The 17,463-nt window shown below is 33.2% G+C and overlaps 2 pseudogenes; both read right to left on the bottom strand.

Annotated features, from left to right (window-relative positions):
• Positions 1-2,725: 2,725 nt before the first annotated feature.
• On the bottom strand, positions 2,726-4,143 carry LOC115985988 (annotated as a pseudogene).
• An 11-nt stretch (positions 4,144-4,154) lies between these two features.
• On the bottom strand, positions 4,155-6,054 carry LOC115985987 (annotated as a pseudogene).
• Positions 6,055-17,463: the final 11,409 nt, after the last annotated feature.

Below are 17,463 nucleotides of genomic sequence, written 5' to 3'. Positions count from 1 at the left end.
TACAATTTATTGGAAACTTAATATGTCCATCTTAAGATATTTGGAATTATATGTCAAAATAGCAAGACATCAGTGCCATTCGTGCACAACATATTATATTCATCATTCCATAAAATAACATGAGTGACTCCAATATAATTTGAAACTGGATCCATTTGTAATGGTTATTGTTTGGTAATTTTGAGTTGGGGGAGACATTGAGCAAACATTGGTAGGCACAACAGTTAGACCCAAATCAAAATCATGTTAGGACTCATTAATAGCTGACCAAGTGATTCCACACGTCAACCTCACAGCTAATGTATATTAGGCAAACTTGAGAAAATACAGATAAATTTTTGGACTAAGTTATACATTGAAGTCTAAGGTCTTCCCTGAGAAAATAGCATCTTTTGGAGCCTAATCTTCATGCTCATTCATTCAACCTACCCCCTAGCCCTCACATGCTAATAACTCATTGATAAAAATTGTTTTTATGGCCTTAAATATCTCTATGATTGTGATGATGAACATTGTTGGAGGTAATAGAGTCTAGAATTCAACGTTTTAAAGGAGAATCATACGGATTCACTGCATCTTCATAAATTTCTTAGAAATTTTTCTTACGAAATTATGTTATTGTTGAATGTTTGAAATTGTCTCAAATTTCTAATTAGATTTGATTTGGGTTTCCTTGGCATGGAAGGAAATGATTTTTTTCTTGGTGTGGAAGACAAGGATTCTCCTTGATATAGAAGGAAAAATGTTCTCTTGTTGAAGAAGTAATTAGGTATTCCTTGTCCCTCAAAAAATAGGATTGAAGCTTTATAAATAGATATTGTTGCAAAGGGTTTGGAGGCTTTTGTCCAAGGGTCCTCCCACATGGGGAGATGACAAGACTTCTAGAAAAACATGAATGAGTTTCTTCGAAGAGTAATTTGGTAGATTATTTTTGGGGTTGAAAGATTACCCTTTTATGTATTGAAAGTTTGTTTGTTTTGTGAGTGCAAGAGAGTTACTGGGTTCATCAAGGCTTTGATATTGTGAGTTCGAGTGTGTGAAGTTTGTGAGAGGTTTTGTTTATGTTAGTGAGGTTCTTGAGTTTTTGTGTGAGTTGTGAGTGTTATTTGGTTTGATTAAGTGTGATCGTAATCCATATCGTTGATAGTGGATATTGGTTGGCATTGCCTATGGATGTAGGCATGGAGTTGGCTTAATAGTGGCAGATATACGTTATACTGACAGTATTCAAATGAGCACCTTGACATTGAAAAATAAATAAATTTATAAATATATTAATTTTGAATTTTGATTTTTTTTTTTTTGTCTATCATAAATAAAAAATGAATACCCTAAAAGGAAAATGAACGCCCTAAATTTTTTTTAGGTGGTTGATTTAGGTAATTAAGCTGAACAAAATTAAAACTTGGCATCCCTTAACAGTATCCTTGACCCATTTAAACAAAAAGAAAAGCCAACAATAAATTTTATTTATCTAAAATCTTGAAAAAAAAAAAGAAAAGCTAGTCCAATAACAAAAATTATTAGTTTGCTTATCTTAAATCTTAGGGGAAAAAAAGTCCAAAAAAAACCTTACCACTAAAAAGTTTAAAAGTTAAATAACAATTTTGAGAGAGAGAGAGAGAGAGAGATTTAAAAGATAAAGGCATGTGATTGGCACTCCAGAAATGTTATGCTAGTTAATAAATAAAATAGTAAAGGCAATTGTACAAGTGCTAAAGTACTATTCAATAGATTGCATCAACCATGACAACATGTTCCTGACTTATTTGGCTCCAAAGAATCAAACTTGAATGACAAGTGCTATAATTTCCAGAACATGGAAAAAAAAAGTATGGGGTAGCAAATATAATCTTGATCAAACAATTGTATCCAAAAAGTGTTATTGATTGGAAGTCGGCCTCAATTGAAGTCTCCCCAAAAAAAATTAACAAATTTGGACTAGTGATCATAGATTCTCCAAGGATATAAAGTTGTTCCAGGCATGAATGCAATACAAAAGCTCTGATGATTATTTACCAAAGTTGCTGGCCTTACTAAAAAAAGGCTAAATACAAATTAAAGTTCGCTCCCCACTGGTCTCTACTTTGTAGAAAAGCTGCATATGTTGTGATAGTGAGAAAGGGACATTAAGGACAACAATGAATTTAAGATTGGATTAAGTCTTTACCATCTTCCTTTTAAGCATGTTTATTGCAAGAATTGTTAATAAGTAAACAAAATAAATCGGATTAAATTACTGCAATGATATCTTCATTGTAATAAATAATTAATTCATTTTGTCACTGTGATTGACTATGAAATAATTGATACCAAGTTATTGCAACGATATATTCATTGCAGTTATGTGTTTGTCATTGCAATAGATTGTAAAAGAATTAATATCAAATTATTGCAATGGTAACTTCAATGCAATAAGCTATTAATTCGAAATTTTCGTTGCAATAGATTGCAAAAAAAATTGGTATTAATTTATTGCAACGATTCTTTCATTTTAAGTTATTACAACAATTTTTCCTAATATATTAAAGTTTCTATTGCAACTGAAAATTATAAGTTATTACAACTTAATATTGTAGATGCAATAATTCAACACTTTTAAGTTACTATTGCAACAATTTTAACTTGTAGATGCGATATTTTGTTTAAAACTACTATATACATATTTTCTTGTATTAACACTTGATGTAATAGACATTTTTTGTTGTAGTCATCATTGTCCAAATTAATATGTAGTGTTATCTTCTGCAAAGATGCTCCTGTGACCAACGGTATTGGTATTGCTATTCTGATCAAGTGCATTTGGTTCAAACCAATAATTAACCACGCGATTCCAAACCCACTGAACTAAGAACCACCGTCTGATCCCATTCATGTTAAACGCGACACCATCCTCACCGTTGAGTAGTTGTCCCATGTAGGACCCACCACCACCGGTACCATAGATTCCTTCACACAAATCAGCTATCTCTAGCTTCAAGCTTGGGTCTTGCCCATGCCCGCTACCGTACCAAGCGTTTAGGAAAGGGTTCGTTGCCAGCTCAGCAATCTCATGCCCAATCACGCTCACCATGCCATCCACACCCATGTCACCGTTGGGTGACTTTAGCGGCTTAAGTCCCGGGATATAATCCGGTACGGCGAACGGGTATGCACAGACGCCTGGACAAAGCTTCTGAGAGTTCCCCACTCACGCAAAAGGGAGCGTGTACCCCACGACTGACGGTAATGTAAATAGTGGAACCCACAAACTTGTTCGCAGAAATCCTGAACGACCACGTCATTAGATGTGAGCAAAAGATACAAACCGCTTCTCGCGTTCAACGTGAATGTTGCTGTTGCATATCATATTGATCGACACTACAAGAAAAAATGTTTATTGCAACGAAAAAAACCATTGCAATAACATTAGAGTCATTGCAATAGTTGATACAAGATGTTGCAATAAAATTTAAGGTAATAGGTTTATGCAACAAAAATTTTTGTTGCAATAAACTCCAAATATTTTAATAATAACTTTAATGCAATGATATATATATATATATATATATATATTGTTGCAATATGCAATTTACTATTTCGAATATCTTGTAAGTATAGATTATTACTTCATGAAACTTATTGTAATAGATTACAAATAATTAAACAAAATAAATCGGATTAAATTACTGCAATGATATCTTCTATGTAATAGATAATTAATTCATTTTGTCACTGTGATTGACTATGAAATAATTGATACCAAGTTATTGCAACGATATATTCATTGCAGTTACGTGTTTGTCATTGCAATAGATTGTAAAAGAATTAATATCAAATTATTGCAATGGTAATTTCAATGCAATAAGCTACTAATTCGAAATTTTCGTTGCAATAGATTGCAAAAACAATTGGTATCAATTTATTGCAACGATTCTTTCATTTTAAGTTATTGCAACAATTTTTCCTAATATATTAAAGTTTCTATTGCAGCTGAAAATTATAAGTTATTACAACTTATTATTGTTGATGCAATAATTCAACACTTTTAAGTTACTATTGCAACAATTTTAACTTGTAGATGCGATATTTTGTCTAAAACTACTATATACATATTTTGTTGTATTAACACTTCACGTAATAGACATTTTTTGTTGTAGTCATCATTGTCCAAATTAATATGTAGTGTTATCTTCTGCAAAGATGCTCCTGTGACCAACGGTATTGGTATTGCTATTCTGATCAAGTGCATTTGGTCCAGAACAATAATTAACAACGCGATTCCAAACCCACTGAACTAAGAACCACCGTCTGATCCCATTCATGTTAAACGCGACACCATCCTCACCGTTGAGTAGTTGTCCCATGTAGGCCACACCACCACCGGTACCATAGATTCCTTCACACAAATCAGCTATCTCTAGCTTCAAGCTTGGGTCTTGCCCATGCCCGCTACCGTACCAAGCGTTTAGGAAAGGGTTCGTTGCCAGCTCAGCAATCTCATGCCCATTCACGCTCACCATGCCATCCACACTCATGTCACCGTTGGGTGACTTTAGCGGCTTAAGCCCCGAGATATAATCCGGTACGGCGAACGGGTATGCACAGACGCCTGGACAAACCTTCTGAGAGTTCCCCACCCACGCAAAAGGGAGCGTGTATCCCACGACTGACGGTAATGTAAATAGTGGAACCCACAAACTTTTCTGCAGAAATCCTGAACGACCATGTCATTAGATGTGGGCAAAAGATACAAACCGCTTCTCGCGTTCAACGTGAATGTTGCTGTTACATATCATATTGATTGACACTACAAGAAAAAAATGTTTATTGCAACGAAAAAAACCATTGCAATAACATTAGAGTCATTGCAATAGTTGATACAAGATGTTGCAATAAAATTTGAGGTAATAGGTTTATGTAACAAAAATTTTTGTTGCAATAAACTCCAAATATTTTAATAATAACTTTGATGCAATGATATATATATATATATATTGTTGCAATATGCAATTTACTATTTCGAATATCTTGTAAGTATAGATTATTACTTCATGAAACTTATTGTAATAGATTACAAATAATTAAACAAAATAAATCGGATTAAATTACTGCAATGATATCTTCTATGTAATAGATAATTAATTCATTTTGTCACTGTGATTGACTATGAAATAATTGATACCAAGTTATTGCAACGATATATTTATTGCAGTTACGTGTTTGTCATTGCAATAGATTGTAAAAGAATTAATATCAAATTATTGCAATGGTAACTTCAATGCAATAAGCTATTAATTCGAAATTTTTGTTGCAATAGATTGCAAAAACAATTGGTATCAATTTATTGCAACGATTCTTTCATTTTAAGTTATTACAACAATTTTTCCTAATATATTAAAGTTTCTATTGCAGCTGAAAATTATAAGTTATTACAACTTATTATTGTTGATGCAATAATTCAACATTTTTAAATTACTATTGCAACAATTTTAACTTGTAGATGCGATATTTTGTCTAAAACTACTATATACATATTTTGTTGTATTAACACTTGATGTAATAGACATTTTTTGTTATAGTCATCATTGTCCAACTTAATATGTAGTGTTATCTTCTGCAAAGATGCTCATGTGACCAACGGTATTGTTATTGCTATTCTGATCAAGTGCATTTTGTCCAGAACAATAATTAACCACGCGATTCCAAACCCACTGAACTAAGCCCATTCATGTTAAACGCGGCACCATCCTCACCGTTGAGTAGTTGTCCCATGTAGGACCCACCACCACCGGTACCATAGATTCCTTCACACAAATCAGCTATCTCTAGCTTCAAGCTTGGGTCTTACCCATGCCCGCTACCGTACCAAGCGTTTAGGAAAGGGTTCGTTGCCAGCTCAGCAATCTCATGCCCAATCACGCTCACCATGCCATCCACACCCATGTCACCATTGGGTGACTTTAGCGGCTTAATCCCCGGGATATAATCCGGTACGGCGAACGGGTATGCACAGACGCCTGGACAAAGTTTCTGAGAGTTCTCCACCCACGCAAAAGGGAGCGTGTACCCCATGGCTGACGGTAATGTAAATAGTGGAACCCACAAACTTGTCCGCAGAAATCCTGAACGACCACGTCATTAGATGTGAGCAAAAGATACAAACCGCTTCTCGCGTTCAACGTGAATGTTGCTGTTGCATATCATATTGATCAATCGACACTACAAGAAAAAATGTTTATTGCAACGAAAAAAACCATTGCAATAACATTAGAGTCATTGCAATAGTTGATACAAGATGTTGTAATAAAATTTGAGGTAATAGGTTTATGCAACAAAAATTTTTGTTGCAATAAACTCCAAATATTTTAATAATAACTTTAATGCAATGATATATATATATATATATTGTTGCAATATGCAATTTACTATTTCGAATATCTTGTAAGTATAGATTATTACTTCACGAAACTTGTTGTAATAGATTGCAAATAATTAAACAGAATAAATCGAATTAAATTATTACACCAAAATCGGATTAGTCCCAAAATTTTCATAAAACATACCAAAAGAAAATTCATTTTGCACCAATTTTTCAACAAACTCCATAACCATAACTAAAATAAAATAAAATAAAATAAAAAGGCCCAAAAAAACAGAATTTTGAAACAAATTATACCATTATTTCTGCATTTGCCAAAGTTGGACAAGAAGCCCCTATCCTTGAGGAACCCATAAGCGCTACACACAAGCTTCATATCGTCAGCATTGAGACACGTGTCAAGAACCTCCCAGTCCCTTTCGTACCCAACCACCAGGCCCAACACAGCATTGACACACAAGCTTCATTTTATTTTTTTGAGCGTTGGGTTTATGACTTTTTTTTTTTGGGTTTTAGTTTTATTTTTATTTTTGTTTTGTTATTATTTTTTTAATATTGTGCTAACGTGAAAAATTGTGGGAACTTCAGAGGCTTCGGTTTTATATATATATATATATATATATATATATATATATTAGCTTTTAACCCGTGCAATATGCGAGATCATTTTATGTTTATATATGTTTTATAGATAATTAAATCCAACCATAATATGGTTCTTTTGTCAATATAACCATGTAAATAAATTTAATTAAGAAATTTAGGTTTAAATCCTCAATTTTTTGGTAGGTTCTAATTAACTCGATTAGTAACATTTCTTATGTCAAACAAAAAATTCGATATTCAATACACCCGATATATAATATTTCTTTAAAGAGTATATACATAATTTAATATGTCAAAGCTTCTCTAAAATAATCTACATACATATATCATAATAAATGTCTAATTCTTGAATATATAATTCAATATAAAAATACAATCGTAAAAAATGGCCAATTAATAATTATTATAATTATCCAATTTCATATCAAAGCAAAAAGATAAAATAGAAAGAAAGAAAAAAAATCATATTATGTTAAATTTTTACCGATTAGTTTTTTTACCAAAAAAAATTGACTATAGATAAAAGTACTTTTAAAAGATAATCAAATTCATACATATCATTAATTAATACAATAATATGCTTGATTAGGGAACTTAAGATACAGCAAATTCAACTATAGTTATTCATCCCAAAAAAAAAATTAGTACAACCATAGTTACCAAAATGTGAATCATATTGCTAATTAAAATTTTATTTTCTGGTATTTTATCATGTAAAATACAAGTTTATGTATATGTAGATATTCATGTTTATGTCTACAAATGTTTGTTAGATTCTTTAAAATTATGAAATAATTAAATGTAAGTTGATAGTTTTATGTTGTGTACCAAATAATTTCTTTTAACATGTATTCTACCTTAAATAAATCTATTTTGTGCTTTGTCGAATTGGAAATTATATTTTACTTTACCACATCACTTACACTAGTGTATAATTTTGTGCATATGCACTGTACAATTAAAAAAAATTACAATTACACACACACAGATATATATATATATATATATATTTTTTTTTTCCTTTTTTGGGTTAAAAAAATCAACAACTTGTGAAGCCTTAAAGAAATATTGTACTGGTCAAGATGTTGAATATGAGCTTCAAGTTTTGAAGATTTTATTGATCAAGCTTAATAAGGTTTCATATATATTCTTCCATAATTAATAAACTCACACTTCTTTGAAAGGAAAATCATTTAAAGGGAATACATCATAGGAGTTGAGTTAGGATAGGGCTTACAAATAATTGGACAACAGTTGGTTTCCTACGTAAATAATGTCTCAATAATGTTTCATTTGTGTTTGCCAAACATATCAAAATACTTCATTATTAGTCTCAGCGTTAATTTTATAGATTGATTTGGAAGAATTTAAACAATTTTATTTTTCAATCCTTTTTATTTTTTAAACAATGTTCCATACATTACAGTCCTTAATCTAAACACTTACTAAATTCATCTTTTTTATATTAAAAAAAAAAAAAATCAGCAACCATTACATTTATAAACTAATGCAAATATTAGAACAAACAATTATTCAACTTAAACTCTTAAGAAATTTAAGATTTTATAGGTAACACCAAACTATAAAACTATTAAATTGCATTTAATTATTTGTTAATCTGAATGAACCTAACAAATAATTTTTAAAAATAAACTTAAACATGTACTTATACATAAACTTGTATTTTAACATATGAAAGAAATTAAATAATTTTTCTACATTCATTCCTATAGCGGTTACAAAAACGATTATAACCCAAAGCTAATTCCAAAAATAGTTTAATTGGCATATAATTATCATCTGTAGACATGGTGCTACTAAAATTAGTATTGCATGGTAAGTTAAGAAAATATCTTAAATTAATATTTTTTTTCCAACCCTTTCACTAAGTAATAAAAAAGCTTGTTTCACCAAGTAATACAAATTTTAGTGTGAGAAAGGAATATTAAAAAAGTAAAAATGGAAAAAGGTAAAAAAAAAAAAAATCATATTATGTTAAATTTTTATCGACTAGGTAAAAATAAATAATAAAAAAATAAAAACTGACTATAGATAAAATTACTTTTTAAAGATAATCAAATTCAATTTATAGTTCATTAATTAATACAGTAATATGGTTTACTAGTCGCTAACCCGTGCGATGCACGGGAAAACTATTAGAAAATAATAAAGCATGCATATATTAAAAGACAATTTAAGTTCATGTGTGCTTGCAAGGGATACATACCTAAATAGTTCTTGCGATAGAAATAAAAGCCTTATCTTTGAGATAAAGAACTGATGTAAACAAACTAACCTTACATAAAACAAATTTAAAAAAAAAAAAAAACATAAAAAATATAATGATTCTTCAAAGACAATGGTATTCCCTCTCCAATGATAAAATAATAGAGATGGGGAGAGGAAGTTACCTAGAACATATTTTGTCTAAGCTGTAGACCACAAAACCTGCAAAAAGTAAAGACATCTCCATTTATCTAATCACCAGCTCCGATTTTGCAGCAGGGAGATTGCACAAATTCAATTTGCTAGAGAATAGAAAACTCAAGAAATATATAATAATAGTTATTGAAGTCAAAATAACATACGCTTGAACTCCTCTAGATTGTTCTGCTTATGCCTGCCACCAAAGCAAACCACGATGGGGCGTCCCTTCTTATGCAGGCCTTGCATAAAGAGCTTGCAAACTGATTGTTCTGTTTATGTATTAATTAATATATAAACAGAACTGAACTTTGTAGATCTTAAATGTTTTAGGGCTTTCTACGTCTGGAGAAAGAGAGTTTGTAGAAACCGTGGCTTTATATTTCTTAACTTGAGAGAGGGGTAAGGTTGCTAGGGTTTTGTAGATCTTGAATGTTTTAGGGCTTCCTACGTTTGGAGAGAGAGAGAGTTTGCAGAAACCGTGGCTTTATATTTCTTAACTTGAGAGAAGGGTAAGGTTGCTAGGGTTTTGAGAAGTTATAATTTTTATTTATTTTTTATTTTTTAAATATTATGCTGAGGTGGGAAATTGTGGTGCTAGCAAAAGCTTCGGTTATATATATATAGATTAGGGAACTTAAGATACAACAAGTACCACTATAGTTATTCACCCAAAAAAAATTATTACAACCATAGTTACCAAAATGTGAATCATATTGCTAGTTATATTGCTAATTGAAATTTTATTTGTTGGTATTGTATCATGTAAAATACGAGTTTATGTATATGTAGATAGAGCATCTAGAAAGCATCGAAAATCTTTAATCTTTCTGTAAGGACTCAATTTGCAACGACCCCAAAATGGTATTGGGTTCGCACGTTAAGGGCCCAAACAATATAATTTGTAGAGCATGGGCTTGAAAGGCTAGGCCTTGGTCACCGGACAGTAGTTCGTAATGGTTTCCATAGCAATTTGCACAAGGGTGAACCTGACGTGTCTAACAATACTCTTTTCCGATACGTCCTAGTGGCTCCGGTCCCTAGACCTCGTCCGAGGAGCTTCACGTTCTTATTATTCTCCTTTTTTAGGGCTCCATGGTTTGGGAGACAATTTGTCCCCCACTTCTGAATTGCTTCTCTTTCCTTTTTATACTAGCATTTACCCTTTCTCTAACGTCCACGTGTAAGCTCAACTTTCTGTGGTTGATACTTGTCCTATCAGCCTATACTTAGAGTGGTTGGGGGTGGTTGTAAAAGCTGTAGAGCATGGGGAAGAGCATGGACCTGTCAGGCACAGAGTTCTTTATTGCAGTTTTGGCAGCCTTTTACTTGGGCCGCTCCTGCACTGTGCTCGCCCTTTCTTTTAGGGGCACTATGGGATGCCGAGAACAAAATTATCTTCGGCCATATTCTTAGGCCGTTTTGGACTTTCATTGTGCTTCCTCGGCAATATCTCTCCTCAACTCGGGCCTTGGGCCTTAATATAAAGTGGGCCGAGGTCATAAATTCTCTGACCCCACATTAGCCCCTCAAAATCCTACTGTCTGATCTCTTGGTCGGAAAGGAGGGTTTTGGTGATGCCAGGCCTATATCACGGTTTGCCTAGCTTTGTCCTTCAATAATGTCGGTGTTTCTTCATTTGCCTGGGGAATGCGCTAGGTTATGAGACATTCCTTTAGATTTACTCACGCCGCGCCCTTGCCGTTTCATTGTACGAGGCGCGTCTTTAATAAGTTCCCTTTATGAGGCCACTCAAATCCGACGGTTGTAAATGGTGTTGGGAGTTGGGTGGAAATTATCTCGTTGGTAGCTCTTCTTGGAAATCTGTATAGATTAAATGCCACCAAACTTGCCCTCCATTTTTATTAATCATAATAGGCCTTGTGGGGCCCAATAATTTATGGGCCAGGCACATTTGCTCGTGGAGAGTTCGAAGGCCCAAGCCGAGGAGAGCTATGGCCCAAGCCCGATAACATAGAGCACAAGACAGTTTTGGAATACAGCCGAGGACAGTTCAGTCCTCGGCAGATCCAAAATCTCACCGGAAAAAAGGGATACAACTGGTATAGGACTAAACTTGAAAAGAGACCTAAAATATCTTGGGAAAGTTACCCTTATGACCCTTCCCAGATAAGACTCTGCGCCTAGCAGAGTCGTATTCTTCAGCTCTATCAATCATCCCCGACAATTCCGGGATTAGACTAATGGGACAAATATCAGTCTTGTAAAGGTTGACCCTACACGTGGACGAAGGACAGCGAACGCAGGCTAGTATAAAAGAAAAGGTAAGTGAATCTGGAAGGCTCTCTCCATTCGACCTCCAGAAAAAAGACTCCATGGGTGAAAACACCTTAACAACACATGCTCATCACAGAAAAAAACCCACCGTTGGGTAACTGGGGTAAGACCTTAATGATCCCCGGATCAAGTCTGAGGATTCCAACCCCGCCGGATGCGATGCTGTAGGGCTTAAATGATCAAACCCAACTTCTTTTTCTGCACGAATCCTCTAAAATCAAGACCGGAACATCGCCCCGTGACCAACGGCTAGTTTTTCAAGCCCACTCTCTACAAATCATATTGTGAGGGATCTTCCATGTGCGAGCCCAACATCATCATTGGGCCGCAGAAGAACTGTGTCCTTACAGGCCTTATATAGGCTTACAACTAAATGTAAAAAAACAAATCCAACACCTAAATGATAGAAACAATTCCTACAATCTAGCCTACTAATCTGATAAGGATAAACGCAATTGTTATCCCATTAAATAACAATTACTTGAAATATTAGATAACAATCAATAGCTAAGATAAAGATAAATTCCTAAACAAATTCAAAAGCTAGAACTAATCTGGTAGGACAGCTGGTACGTAACACAAACCTAAAGACATTAAATTGCAAAAAATACCCCAATCAAGAATGTCAAGTCAATAATTTACATCTTAAATAAATGAAATTATTAAGGTTCATCTTAAGTGATCAGAATTAAATTTCCCCATTGAAATGCCATATAGATTTTTTTTGAGTTAACATTTTGAACCCGAAAGCTCAATACCTAACAAAAACAAGAATGTATACAATAATTAGTTCAAATTCGTAAATTTCAAAAAAAAAAAAAACAAAAACAAAACAAAAATTATGTTTTTTTTTTTTTTGGGTGCCGGGGGGGGGGGAGATTATGCATTTGAACTTCCTCTTTTAACAAACAAGAGGTTCAAAATTCTATTTCTTCTTTTGACAATAAAGCGGGTTTCCACAAAAATCATGCATATTTTAACTTCCGCTTTTGACAAACAAGAGGTACAAACTTCTAAATCAGTGCATAAATCTTTTTGCATATATAAACGAAATTAAAAAAAAATATTAAGATAATAACATGAAAAAATATGAAATTTCGAAAAACATTATCTAATAATATTAAAATGAATAGACAATTAGTTAAAAACTTTCACTAAAACAATTTACTGTGTATATAAGGAAATTTGAATTGCAAGTTGTTTACTGGCTTCAAAATTTTGTTTATTTTATTTTATTTGTGTTTCATAAAAACAATTACCAAACACAACCTAAATATTTCATCTTTTGGTACTTAAGTTTGGTGTCTATTGTTGTTGATAATTTGATAGTTACAATGGAGAGGGGAACTTGAATCCTAAATGTCATGGACATATCAGAAGGTACCAAACAATTGAATTACAAAATCCAGTTGTGTACAAGAATCACATTTTAATATATCTCAAAATATTTCATTTTTGGGTTATATATATGATGTTAATAATGCACATCAGCATCTTCCTTTTTTCCTAGTAATATTAAATATAGAGTTGCAACATATTTGACAAGGAATAATTATAATTTTATGGAATCTCCAATATTTTTTTTAAACCCCTAATTGTCTCGACAAACAAAACTATGGATTTATCCTTGTGAAATGTTTGTCTCATTAAAAAAAATGTATAAAAAAAAAAAAAAGCACAAAATTGATTGACATTAAAAATTTGATGGTTCTTCAGTTTTTGGGGACCTTGTGAGAGTGCAGTGATAGAGCCAAGAATTTATCTTTGAAGGGGTCATATATAATTTATTTATTTATTTCTTTGTGTATGAAATGTAAAATAGTAATATACAATACTTCATAACTCAATTTTTTCGTTTTTATTTGTTGAGATAATTGTTAAAATACCTATGTGTTCATTTTAAAGATAATGAATGTTTAATTATTGTAATTTGTCAACACATAACACATATATTTATAGATTCTATTTTTTTAAATGAAAATTATATTTATTTTTAGACTTTCTTAAATATGTATGTATATTATTAAGTATAGGCGGCCAAAATGATAAGGTTATTTTAAAACTATCAAATTATTTAAGATATTTGTAACGGCCCAGCCCACTAAAGAAGGAAAAAAAAAAAAACAATGGTCGGATTTTTAGTTGCTTTCACACGTGCCCACTTACCCCACTCACTTCCCCACCACAAAAATATCATCTCACACTCTCACTCTCTTGGCTGGTCACTCATTCTTATTCTTCTTTTCTTTTTCATTTTCACTCAACACAGCACATATACGCACACTCCTCTCCCTCACTCTCCCACCGATACACTCCTCATCACTTCCACCATCTTTTCCAATGAAGTTCATCGGAAAGCTCTCTAAAAACCTCTTAAGCTCCTACATCTCATCTTATTTAAGATATGAGCTTTTATACTTTTTGTGGGTTTTCATATTTTGCTAGAGGTTTTTGTAATCTAAGTTTTGGAATGATATTCTTGTGATAATGTTTATGGGTTTTGCATTGGTGGACCTATTTGGGCTAATGGTTGCGGATTTTGTGCAATGGTAGCCATTTGAGATTTACCCATAGTAAAGATTTGGGGGATTTGACTTTCTAATGTGAAACAATTGATGAATCTAATTTTCATTGTGTATTTGGAGCTAGTGGAGGAGTTACATTTGGGGTTTGTAATGGTGGGTATTGTTATATATGTTGTTGTTTTGTGGGTCTCTTGAAAATGACATGTATATTGAGGAAGAAATTCATAAAGTGTTAGGATCTATTATGGTAAAGGAGAAGCTTGGAATGACATGATGATAAGTTGGAGTCTATGCCTTGTAATGATATTGTTGAGAAACTTTGGAAGTGGAATACATTATTTGTGAGGTTAAATGCTAGGCTTGCCTAATTAATTTCTTAGTTAGCAATTTCTAATTTGTAGCTAGATACAATTTCAAACTTTATGCTTATTGTAATAGGTTTGCCTAATATTGTTTAGGTTTTAGCTAATCTCCTTTGGAGCTTGGAGAATTACGCTTTTTGAGGGTTGCAAGGTAAGTAGTTTTTTAATGGGATATTTTTGAAAATAACCATGTTGCATAAAACATTGTTTTTGGGTTAAACACATTTTGGGAAATTGTTTTTGGAAGCTATATTTTCCTAGAAAGTTTTATGTTGTAATTTTTAATTTATGTGATTATTTGTGAAAAGGGCATCATATTTGGTGAGGTATATGGGGAAATGCATGATTTGTTGGCATCGAAAAGATAAGCATCTTTGATATAATTCTTGGGAATGGATTTTAAGAATTTATTGCATTATTTGCAAATTCTAAAGATGCTTTATCTTAGTTTGTATTATTTGGGAAATTTGTGCAAAATATTTATGACAAGAAATAGTTTAGAGGACTTTGAGAATATTGTGGCTATTTAGTTATTGAAATATTTTGTGAAACTACTTGGAAGAGAACTGTGTATTTCAAATACATTAACTTATGAGCTTTTGACATGGTTTTGTCCCCATTTGTGTGATAACCCGTCTATGTGACGACCCTGTTTGTGTGACGACCTTGTCATATGGCCTTGGGTGAGGTTTCTGGATTTGAAATGGTATTGGATATCTTATGGCTCACAATGAATAATATGTAGTTTCATAGTTACTTTGAGAAGCTTGGTGCTACGATATGTCTATCATTCTTGTCATGATGTCAAGGAAATTTATTTTACAGAATTTAAAAGGAAATTCCCAAATTTTAGCATGTCTGTAAAATGTTCATTATCATGAAACTTACATTTCCCCTACCCCCATTAATTATGCTACTTACTGGACTTTGTCTCATCCCATTATTTTACAAAATATTTTAAAGTAGACAACTGAAAGTTCAATTAGTATATAAAACACAATGAACATTTAGACCCCCAATTTACAAATTACCAATTCAAGCTTAATGTGAAACAATTAATGTGCGGAATATAAACTTAAGCTTAAAACAGAATTGATAAACAATCTAAACCAAATAAAATCACATCTACAGCAGGAATTAAATGGAAAAGATTAAGGGAAGAGAGATGCAAACACAAGGACAATACACGATATGTTATCAAAGAGGAAACCAAAGACCTCGGCGTAAAACCTATCTGCCGCCCTCCAAACAATAAAAAATCCACTAAAGAATGTAGTTGGGATACATGAACAGCTGAAGACCCTCCAAGCCTAATCTACCCAATATACCTAAGCCCTCCAAGCTCCTACTCCAATGAAGTTACGCTGAACCTATTTCTTCTTTAGCTTACCAGATTCCGCTACTTGACCATAGCATCAACCAATATGAAATTGGTCCCTTCTTAACTACTTCCCAAACACCAAATAGCCTTCTCACAGATATGGGTATGGTGAGAAAACATTTTGGTAATGTGCCCCTCAAGGATTTGACAATGGAGAAGAAGAGAGTAGAGGAATTTGCAGAGTCTCTATGTGAAGATTGTGGATGAATCAATCTTGTTTTTTTTCTAGGGTTTCTCTCTCAAAATTCTCTCCAGAAGCTCTCCAAATATCATGGTTATAAGGGTCTATATATAGTAGGGTGAGAAGGAATGTGAAAAGTCAGTTTTTCCTAAACAGGGTGGTCTGGCGACTTGGCCTCGCAACTGGGCTGAGTCGTGAGTTCAAGCCGCGAGCTAACGGCTTGACCAGCCTAGGACTTTTGTCCTGTAGTACAACAGCTAGCATGACTCTTCAGCTCCCCTGCATGCTCCACACGTGTGCCAATTTTGGCGGCTTGCTAGTCGCGAGTCACCCGCGAGTCCAGCCGCAAGTCTTTACATCCTTGCACAATTTTGAGCATTTTTTCACACTTTCTCACTCACTACCCTTACATGATTCCCACCTAAATACAGGGTTACTAATTGCTAAAATACAAGCAAATTTGTCACAAAATAAAGCCAACAAAATGATTGATAAAATTCAACCTTACAGTAATGACCATTTCAGGACAACTTTTTAGTGGCTAATAGTAAGTACACTAACTACTAATGGAGGCTGAACTTTTGTAATGGAGATATTAATTGATGTACATCGTAGAGTAGGCCTGACTCATTCTTTTGTATATTATAGTGGTTGTGACTTTATTCCCACTGATGGGACAAGCTGATGATATGTAATTGTATTTATTCAAGCCTCCATTCTTTTGTAGCCAATGGTCTTTGTAATTATTGCATAGAGCTCTAACTTACTTTGAGAGCATATTTAATGGAATTATTATGATAATTCTTAATGTTGGTACTTGATATAATTTAATTGGATTGAATTGTTAATAAGGAAAAATCTACAGGTATCCTTGAGATGTATTTCTCATGCTTTGTACTCTTTTGGGTTTGGGGCGTAACAATATTTTTTTTTTTTAAAATTAATTTTTTCAAAAATTTTTGGGGGAGCCTAGGCACCCCTTGGTCATCAAGTTACTCCACCATTGTAAGAGTGGGCACAACTTTTAAAGCTATGGCCCACCCACAGCTCCAAGTTGGGGACCCAAGTGATGACTATTACAGGTTCACGTTGCTAATTTATTTTTCACTTCTATTCTTTTTATTATTATTAATTTCTCTCTCTCTCTCTCTCTCTCTCATATTCTTTTGCAATATCCACACTCCCCAACCCTCCACCACCATAAAACCCACAACTCACCACCGCCACCACCATCATAAACCCATATCTCACCCCACCACCACCACCCACATCCAAAACCACCCAATTACCATAACCCACACAACCCAATCACTACCAAATCTAGT

The sequence above is a fragment of the Quercus lobata genome, chromosome 4 (genome assembly GCF_001633185.2).
Source record: "Quercus lobata isolate SW786 chromosome 4, ValleyOak3.0 Primary Assembly, whole genome shotgun sequence".
NCBI lineage: Eukaryota > Viridiplantae > Streptophyta > Magnoliopsida > Fagales > Fagaceae > Quercus > Quercus lobata.
Note: the sequence above shows the minus strand (reverse complement) of the source record. Positions and strands in the feature narration are given on the sequence as shown.